The following is an 11038-nucleotide window of genomic DNA, read 5'->3' on the forward strand; positions in this document are numbered from 1 at the left end:
AGAAAGAGATAGAGAGAGAGACAGAGACAAAAAGAGAGAGAAACAAGAGATGAGCGATACAAAAAGAGAGACAGAGAGCGAAAAAAGATGAACGAGAGAGAGAATAGAAAAATAGAGAGATAGAGAGAAAAGAGATGAGCGAAAGAGACAGAGAGAGAGAAAAAAAAGAGATGAGCGAGAGAGACAGAGAGAGAAAAGAGATGAGAGAGATATAGAGAAGAGAGATGAGCGAGAGAGACAGAGAGAGAAGACAAATGAGAGAGATAGAGAGAAGAAAGATGAATGAAAGACACACAGACAGATAGACAAATAGACAGAGAAAGAAGAGTGGTGAGTGAAAGAGAGAAAGAGAAGAGTGGTGGTAGTTGAATGGCATTTGCAGTAGTGGTAAATGTGGTAGAGAAGATGGGTGGTGAGAGAGAGAGATGAGTGAAAGACGAATAGAGAAAAGAGATAGAGAGACAAAGAAAGAGACAGAGTGATGAGCGAGAAAGAGACAAAGTGGTCGCTAAAAGTGCATTTTCTTGTAGTGGATCGATAAATCGAAAGGGAGCTCAATAAATAAAGAAGAGATGAGAGAGAGAGTGAGTAAGGTGAACACGTGGGGGAGAGAGACAGACAGACAGACAGACAGACAGGTAGACAGAGAGAGAAGAGTGATGAGTGAGAGAGAGAGAGACGGAGAGAGAAAGAGATAGAGAGAGAGAGATAGAAAAAAAGAGAGAAACAAGAGATGAGCAAGAGATAAACTAAAAGATAGAGAAAGAAAGTGAAAAGAGATTAACGAGAGAGACATAGAAAAAAAAGAGACAGAGAGAGTGGTAGTGGTAGTGGTAGTGGTAGTGGTCATAGTTCCACATATTGATTTAAGTATGGTGTTTGTTTTGAGCTTTCAAATCATAATTCTACATCCATTTTTCAAAACTCAATTCAAAATATAATCATTACTTTTTGAAACTCATGACCAAACACATAATTCAAAACTCTTTTCAAAGCTTAATTCAAATCAATTTTTTAAATATTTTAATTTTGTGAGAGACAGATAAAGAAGAGAGATAGAGAGAGAGACAGAGATAGAGTGATGAGCGAGAGAGAAAGAGACAAAGTGGTTGCTAAAAGTGTATTTTCTTATAGTGGATCGATAAATCGAGAAGGAGCTCGATAAATAGAGAACATGGGAGTAAGAGAATAAGCAAGGCGAACATAGTAAGGGATAAATAGACAAATAGACAAGTAGACAGAGAGAGAGAGAGAGAGAGAGAGAGAGAGAGAAGAGTGATGAGTGAGAGAGAAACAAGGAGAGAGAGATAGACAGAAAAAGAGATAGAGAGAGAAAGAGAGAAAGAGAGAGAGAGAGAGAGATAGAGAAAGAGATAGAAAAAGAGAGAGAAACAAGAGATGAGCGAGAGAGAGACACAGGAAAAGAGAGAGACAGAGAGAGAAGAGAAATGTGCGAGAGAGATAGAGAGAGATAGAAAGATAAGAGAGAGAGAGAGAAAATAAATGAGAGAGATAGAAAGAAGAGAGATGAGCGAGAGAGACAGAGAGAGAAAACAGATGACAAAGATAGAGAGAAGAGAGATAGGCGAGAGACACAGAGAGAAAATGAGAGAGAGAAACAGACAGACTGAGAAAGAAGAGTGATGAGTGAAAGAGATAAAGAGAAGAGGGAGAGATAGAGACAGAGAGACAAGAAGATAAAAAAATGAATGAAAAGAGAAATGTTATATCAAAAGAGTAAGACGACATTGTTTTTTTTAATTTTTTTTGCGACAGAAAAATACTGTTGAATTTATTCAAACCATTTTGTGATTATATATATATATATATATATGAAGCTATCTCAAAACCACAATCACTATGCTAGGTTAGAGTTTTCCAAAAACTCTTTTGAGAAAATTATACTTTCTTGTTTTCCGTGTTATATTAGATTTACTGAATTTTTTTAATATTTTAAGTATTTTTTTTTTAATTTTTAGACACATCTAACATAAATACACCTAAAAATTTAAAAAATTGTAAAAAAAATCTTTTAAAAATTCACTAAATACAAAAAATACAAAAAAAAAAAAAAATACAATAATTCAATACATTTTTTTTTATATTTTTATGTATTTATTTATTTTTAAAAATATTTTTCATATTTTTTTATTTTATTTTTTAGATATATCTAAGTAAGGTGCATCTTAAAAAAATATTTAAAATTTAAAAAATATTCACTAAAAATAAAAAAAAACACGAAAGACACTTTTTGCAATGGCAGAAAATGCCGTCTAAAAAAAACAGAGTATTTGCGACGGCACCATTTGCCGTCTAAAAAAAGCAGAGAATTTGCGACGGCACTATTTGCCGTCTCAAAAAATGAGAGTCGGTTCGCAAATACTCTCATTTTTTGAGACAGCAAATAGTGCCGTCGCAAAAAGTGACTTTTTGAGACGGCAAGTGTGCCGTCGCAAATAGTTCCGTCTCATAAACCTACTTTTCTTGTAGTGGACTAGGCTAGCTAAATGCATAATACTATCTAGAAATATGTGGAGTCGCCACCTAACATGAATATGGTGTGTTAGGGCACCCTAACCTAATTTGCTTTGAATTAGTTCGAACTTCATTGTTGAAAATTGGCTAGTTTCAAAATGTTTGGGATTTACTAATCCGGCCCTGTTTGTTTCGGGGTATGAGAGGGGGATTGAAATTAGGATAGCTATGGGCCCCATTTAATGTGCTGTTTGTTTACAGAGTTGAGGAAGGGATTGTTAAGACGAAGGGCTTAGGATAGGCCTTGCAGATGGGATTCAGATGGGCCTCCAAGACTTGCTATTAGAAAAATAGTCCGGCGGACTAGAAATTTTTTATTTTTATTTATTTTTTATTTTATTTTTTACGTGTTGGGCATTTTTTTTAACATTAATGTTTAATTTTTTGTATTTTTTGTTGAGTAAAAATCATTATTTTATTTATTTTATTTTTTTCTGAAATTATTTTATTTTATTTTTATTTTTTTAAATTTTTTTACATGTTGGGTATTCTTTTTAAAACATTAATGTTTAATATTTTTGTATTTTTTTTATTTGTTTCATTATTTTATATTTATTTTATATAAAAATAATTTAACAATCCCTACACTAACAACTATCATCAAAACAAACACAATTTTACTTAATCCCTTCACTATCAATCCCCTCACTATCAATCCCTTCCATTCTATCTCTGAAAACAAACGGGGTCTACATGAGTTTACGAACTTCTTTAAGTTCATGACCACAGATAGTTTAGTTTTTGATAATCTGGTTCATTAGCTATTGGGCTTAACTATTATAATATATTAATTTATTTTTTGTGCTTTATAGATCTGGATAGTTGCATTTTAGTTGCGTTCTTTTAGAGATGTGCATGTTCAGATATATAAAAGTATTATTTAATCGAGAATGTCATTTTCATTTGCTTCGCTAGTCCAATTTATCATTCATTTGAATGTAATTAGACTTAGGCTGAACCTTACTAAAAACCAATTTCTTTCTTGTACACCAGATGGACCACATTATAGCAAACAACCTTGTTTCCCAAATAACTCTTTCGTTTTTCCTAACTCAAGTTCCTTGCCACCAATCCAACAATGAACTAATTGAGTTTGGAGAAACCCACGGCAAACCTTACCATTTGATACATGCAGACCAAATTTTCCATGACCTAAAGCAATGAAGCAAAACATGATCCACTGTTTCTACCTCCAACTTGCAGAAACACGCACTCTCTCTCTCTCTCTCTCTCTCTCTTGTACTCAAAGATCAAAATTTCATCAACATTTAATCAAGTTCTCTTCCATACTTAAAATAATAAATATTCCTTTAGTCTTTTGATTAATACTTTGAAAGCCATATACCTATTTAAGTAATACATATTATGATCAAAATAGTAAATTTAGTTATTCAAATCTAGTCATTTAAATCTAGCATAAGAAAGGGTTCCCCTCTTCATGTCAACCTAGTTGGGATTGAGGCGGTATTCCGTGATGCTTTTTGCACCTTTGCTACCAACATGTTAGTCTAAATATGTAGAACACCCGACAATCACACTTAAATAAACATTTTACAACAAAATTATTTACGTGGAAATTTAAAAATCGACTAACATGGTTATTACCAATTTTAAACTTCTTTATTTGCTTTTATAGGTTGTAACTCATTAATGCAGTCGTTTAATATTTGTTACATATATCTGACTAAACAATAAAATTAACTAATAGAGATGTAATTTCGAAATGAAATTAATTGACAAAGTTCAAGTGACAACTTTGCAACAATAAAACTTAATCGAAGACAAATCACATTGCAGTTAATACCATAAGTTGTTATAAACCAAATTTAGCTAGTTGAAATATTCATACACCAAGAGCAACTCCAACACTAATAAGCATTTTGTCTAGCAAAAGTAGGACTGCAAATGAATTGAACTACTTGCAAGCTCATCTCGACTTGACTCGATAAGGGTTTAGTTTGCTAAATAAATGAATTGAGCTCGAGTTAGACTTTTAGGAACTTTTAGTAAATGAGACAAACTTGAATTGGAATAAACTTGGCTCATTTATTGTTTATTTAATTAATAGAATAAATATATTCTTCATATACTAAATAATATAAAGATGTGTATAAATAATAGGATAAACATATTATTCATATATTTAAATAAAATAAATAAATACAAAAACAAATTTATTATCGAGTTCCGAGCCAAGCTCGAATTGATTAATGTTAAAAAGTTGAGCCAAGCTCAAATTGAATTAGTTAGTGAGCTGAACTCGAGTTGGATTTTTGAGCTTGATAAATAAATGAGCTGAGCTCAAGACCTACAAATCTTGGCTCAACTTGATTTGTTTATAGATTTAAGCAAAAGTACATTGTATATTTTTATCTAATCACTTTGCCTAATTTGTACTCTAATAACACTCTCTTCTTGAATTTAGTTTTTCGTAGATTTCTAACTAGCTAAGAGAAGATGATACAAAACAACTACCATTTGTTTTATTGGAGTTCCATTTATGATGAGGTTATGCAAATTGCCCAAAGGCAGTAGCATCAATTCCAAGTATTTTGTAGGTTCAATAACACTTTAAAAAAAAAAAAAAAAAAAGAAGAAGAAAAACTACAGGTGCAATGGCACTAACACTAACAGAAATGCTAATATCCACTATTTGAGATCCACAAATTCATTGACAAAACAGTTGGACATCTATAGTTAAGTGTGATAAATTAAAAGTTGACACATATTATGTTATATCATTGTGAGTTAAATAAATGAAACTTTTTTAGGAGTCTCAAACACTTTTTCTAACTCTCAATAAGTGTAATATATAAGGTTGAAAACGAACCAAGTAATAAGTTATTCACGCTTGGTTTGATAATTTAACGAGTTTAAAATTATGTTCAAGTTTGGCTTATTTACATAACGAGTCAATTTTAAATGAGTTGAATAGAAGTTGAGCTCAAATAGTTTAATTTTTTGTAGTGCATATAAGTTTATTGAATAGAGTAGTAGGCTACGCAAATCTTACTTGAAAACTTAATGAGCTTAAATTTGTGTTTAAACTTGACTTGTTCATATATCAAGTCAATCTTGACTAAGTTTTTAACAAACCGAACATGAGCCAAGCTCAAATAGCTTGATTCGTTTTACATCCCCAACTTATAAAGAAAACAACTAGTATACCTTATTTCACAAAATGATTAATACGGGTCTTGTTAACATGTGCCCTTAAGAAAGTGTGGGTGTTGATTTCCGACCTCACAACCAAATAGGGAACTTAGCTGGAGAACACGCGGTAGAATAGATTAGACCAAGCACTTGCTAACAAGAAGACAAGAATACCTCGGTGGCTCGTCCACCCGGGGGTACTCCGACAATCAAGTCAGTCAATCTTATCTCTCAAATATATCAAACAAGTACTCAATGCACAAGTAAAAGCATACTTTAGATCCATGGGGTGTCTTACTTTTATAGCCAATAGTGCCATAGTCCCCTAGAAGTCTCACTTCGTAGGACTTAAGCACAATGCTTATCTCGGGCTCTTACTTAGATAGGGATAAACTCCTCGAGAGCCTTATCATTATCCAGACTAAGTGTCCTTTCTTATCTAGGACTTCTGTCCCCCATCCAAATATCTCGGATTCTAGTATTGCTACATTGAACCTCGGTAACGTGCCTCGCCCATATGGCATCTCGGCTGACACTTCCTCGGCATCTCGGTCACGTGGCGTCATTATCAAAATATATCCCCACAACTGCCCCTTAGGTTTTATTACCTCGGCAACCTAAGGTAATGGAACCTATATCGTCTGATCTTCAATCACGTCGACCAAACGACAAAATGAGGGAATTTCTCCAACCGATATCGTGACTCGTCAGCTTTAAGTAACCAAGACTTAGATACCCACTTCATCAAGAATCAAGAACCAAGTTCTTTCAACATTTCAACCGAAATTGCTTCTCTAGCTGAGGTCATTACCCTATGTAGACACCCCATTTTTGACCGTCCTCAAGACTTAGACGTCATCATTTGAACACTTGATGATTTTGTATGCTAGTGTTCATCTTGAGTGCCCGAAGTTCTTGGTCGAGCGCCTTGTCTTTGGGGCCTTTGAACCTTATCTACTTTGTGCTTGGTTGTGGACCAACAGCTTGTTGTTTCAAGTCTGGAGAAGAGGGTGCCCTGTCGGCTAGCCCCACAGCCTATCGGCCATGACTTGTGCCTGTCGGCCATCAGGGGTGGCCGACGGCCACCAGTCTCTTTTTTCCAGATATTTGTTTGTCAGTTGTGCCAACTGTTGCTCACTGAACTGCATCTTCACACATGGGTATGGTTGGATGAATTCAAGCTCAAACCTTGTTTTTCTATATATAGGGGGGTGTCCTCCCCCATTTTTGAGGGTTAGAAAATTTGGACCAAAAATCTCTCTCTCTCTCTAGACCTCTCTCTCTCTCTCTCTCTCTCTCTTGCTATTTTGCATACATTTGCTTAGTTTCTCTACATTTTTGCACATAAACCCTTGACCAAACACTCTCACCTTTGAGCTGAGGTCCCTTGGAGCTTTGTTTGAGCCTTGGAAGGGGATTTGAGCTTGAGTTAGTGGCTGAATTGCATTTTGTTTCAAAGGTATTGAACTAACCTCACTTAAGCTTATTGTGCATGTTTGCTTTTCTATCTTTTTCAACTATTTTAAGGCTGTTTTTGAAGTATAAAAAACTTTGTTTTTGAGGCATAAAAATGGTAGTTTGAGTCTTGGTAAGTTAGGGGGTTGTTTCCCCCTTTTGTTCTTTAGCTTGTGAAGCTTTTTGTGCCATCTTTCATCACCTTTAAATCAAACTTTTTGGGCCTCTTAACCACTGAAAATCAGAGTTATTTCAGTGACAAAAACTTTGTTTTGAAGTCCAAAATTGGAGGGGTTAGCCTTCTCTCCTTGTGTCTTGTTTGCATGCCTAGATAGCTTAACATGTGAGCATGTTTTTGTAGCATTTTATAACTTGATCTCAGCATGTTTTTGCTACTATTTTGACTTGTTTTAGCTCTGTTTGGGGCTAGTTTAGTCCTTTGAGTCTTGTTTGGCATAGTTATAGTGTTAATTCCTTCCTTAGCCTAGTGTTTTAATACTTGGATCATCTTTGTTTTGAGTTGAAAGCATGTTTTAGTGTTGTTTTGCACTCCATTTCAGCACTTAAAATCTCTGCAACCTCCCTCATTTCTTCACTTTTTCATTTGCTTTGAGGGTTGGTTAACCTTTGGGTTGTGTTTAAGCTTGAGATTGAGGTATGTGCTTAATGGTTTCAATCCTCTTTTGAGGGTTTCTACTAATCAACGGCATGACCTCTCTCTTGCCTTAAACCATTTCTTGGATGACACCTCTTCCATTATAGGACACTCACCTTGGACTTAATTGATTAAAGAATGGATCGGTAACTAAAATGAGTAAACAAAAATGAACAAGTAGAAGAGAAAAGATAAAGCAGCTTTCGTGTTGCATTGCATGTGTTTGGATCGGATGTTAATTCGAACATCAGGAAAATGAGACAGTTCATACTCAAAAGTGATAAAATGTGCCACTTTTCGTTGGTCACCGTCACCCTTGATCATGCATGATAGGGTTCTGGTTTTGTTGAGTCTTGTTTTGCACTCATTAAGCTTGTACTGTCATGACCCAAACCCGCCCATATGGGTTTAGCACCGTAACCGGCCAGTAATCCGAGATTACCAAAGGCCTGCTTAACAGTAATAACAATAATACAGAGTACAAGGGCTGGCGGAAGCCAAAACAGTAATTAAAGATGTCCAATGAGCTGTGACAGTCTGTATGCAAAAAGATTTTTCATACATATCCACATAAACAGTACACACATATTCATATACAATCATACATGTTAGGGACCAAGTCCCTACCATAACAGTACAGAAACAGTCTATATAGTCGATACAAACAGATACAGAAAAGGGAGAATCTAAAATACCCCGAAGTAGCCTTAGCTTGGCAGCACTTGGAACCTCGCTGTGAGGCACGTTGGTTGTCTTGACAAAAAGGGAGTTTAAACCCCACGCCCCTAGCTTCGATCCGGTGCCTGGACACTTACATATATATATAAACAGTAAGCTAAAGTCCAGTGAATAACATATGCGTAAAGAGGTTAAGAATGAATGTCCTTTCAGTATTGAAAACAGTCATTTATCGGTATATCAGTCATTTAGTTTGTGGCTCATAATTCATGCCATAACAGTCATTCAGAAACTATAATAGTCATATGTGGTACATCCAATAGCAAAACAGTACAGTAGGTCTTAACAGACCGAACAGTCAATGATGACCATCATATCAGTAAACAGCAGTGGTTCCAAACACGGGAACCGATAGAGATCTCTGTAACAGTAGCAGTAACAGTAAATTGCCATGGATACCACGAATACAGTTCACAAAAAGGACAAACATTCATTCAGTAAACAGTGTTATTTCATAAAGCAGTACAGTTATTTGTTCAGAAAATAGTCTCAATTGAACATATCTTTACAACATAGTTACTCACAGAGCACTAGACTATAAGCAGGTAGAGCGTCCTCGGATGCCAACCCTACACAGTTACAGAATGAACACACACTAAGCTGCACAGTTGGGAAATAATAACTTAATCCCTAATTTGCCTCGGTGTGGTTCTACATCAATATCCTCATTAAGATGCCTTAAACTAGGCCTAGGAATGCCTAGGATGGAATGAGGATGCAAAGATGCACTTTAAAACACTTTTCAGAATTTTCAGAAAACAGGGGTCTCGCTCGAGCGTGGCTTTTTACACTCAAGCGGACATGCAGACAAAGGAGCTCCGCTCGAGCGTGACTTCCGTCGCTCAAGCGAACTGTAAGCTACAGTGAAAGTACTGGATGCACAAAAATCATGCTCGACGGGCACTCGATCCACGCTCGAGCGTGAACTCTCTCGCTCGAGCGGACTGTAAACACATGCAAAGTACTGGATACACGCATTTCACGCTCGAACGCCACTTTCCTCGCTCGAGCGGACTGCATGAACACAAGGCGTACGCTCGAGCGTGGAATTCCTCGCTCGAGCGTGAGTCCAAAATCTTGAATTTCTAGATTTGAACCTCAAGCTCAAAACTCAATTCTAATGCATCAAATTCGATCCTTTTGGGCCAATTTTCTGGAAAACACTTGTAAATTCATAGTATAACATGATTCAAAGCTCAATTTGTAAAATCAAGGCCCAAAGGTGAGTCAATTAAACCCATTTTAAAACAAAACTTTAAGAACATGAAGTGTATGCAACATGCAAGAATTTAAACATCTTTAAAGCTTTAAATACTTGATCAAAAGAGTCAATTTCCTCAAGAACAAGATGATTTCATGATCTAAAATCAAGATATGGACATACATGTAACAAATTCCATGAAAATAACTTCAAAACCTCAATATAAGAGCATGCATGCATGATCTAGCTCTCAATTCAACATTGTAAGCCAATTCTAGCCTTAGATGACTAAATTACCATGAGCCATGCATGAATTAACTTAAATTCACAAACAAGAAGGTAAATTTCCTACCTTAGGTCTTGAATTCAAGATGTAGAAGCTCAAATATGTAAATGCTCTTCAGTTCCTTTAGATTCAAGCAAGACTTGAAGAAATCAACTTAATCTCCTACTCTCCCTCTCTCAAACGGTTTGGTCTCAAGAATGAATGAGGAAAAGGTGCTAAGACAATACAAAGGGTGAGAGAAGGAGTGGTCTAGCACAACCCATTAAGTGGCAAAATGGAAATAAAGGCAAACTAATGTGATACAACTCTAATTAATCCAATTTAATCATGCCAAATCACATTTCAATTAAACATGCCATAAATCACATAAATTCTAATTAGCATAAAACATTAGTCAATTTCGGATTCGGCCGCCGATAAGGCCTTCAAGTTGCAGTTTAAACATAAAACACGAACAGGTAATTTAATAGTCAAACAGATAGAGATGCATTTAAACTAATACACTCAATCAATTAACTTAGAATTTCAATCAATTCAATTACTTATCATGATCAGTCTCAGTTTAGCAGTAATCAGTGGTGTTATCAGTAAACGGTAGTGAGGGTTGTCACATGTACAAACTTGGTTCCTTAGCCATCATGCATGGAAATGCTTGGTTGATGGTTTGCGGGCTGAGAGTTACACTCATTTGAGCTTGTGTAATGATAAGGAGAGTAACAGTACACATAAACCTTGAGAATACACTACTTTGCCTCTATTTGCTCTCTATTGTAGCAAAAAAAGAAGTTCAGGGCAGGGGTGGCCAACCGGCCACTAGCAATGGTAGCCGACCAGCCATCAATGAAGAAAGTTGCCCAGTGTGTTCTTGAGGTGGATCAGAAGTGTTCTGGGAGTTGGTGCAACTTTCAGTGATAAAAAATGTGCAAATAGAGGCTGCAATGGCAAGGCGGTGGCATTTTTGGGTGGAGAAGCCGAGCATGCTTGCATCCCTCGCCCCTCGAGGCCATTTACTTGT

The sequence above is a fragment of the Camellia sinensis genome, chromosome 5 (genome assembly GCF_055761805.1).
Source record: "Camellia sinensis isolate YWXY chromosome 5, ASM5576180v1, whole genome shotgun sequence".
NCBI classification, from domain to species: Eukaryota; Viridiplantae; Streptophyta; class Magnoliopsida; order Ericales; family Theaceae; genus Camellia; species Camellia sinensis.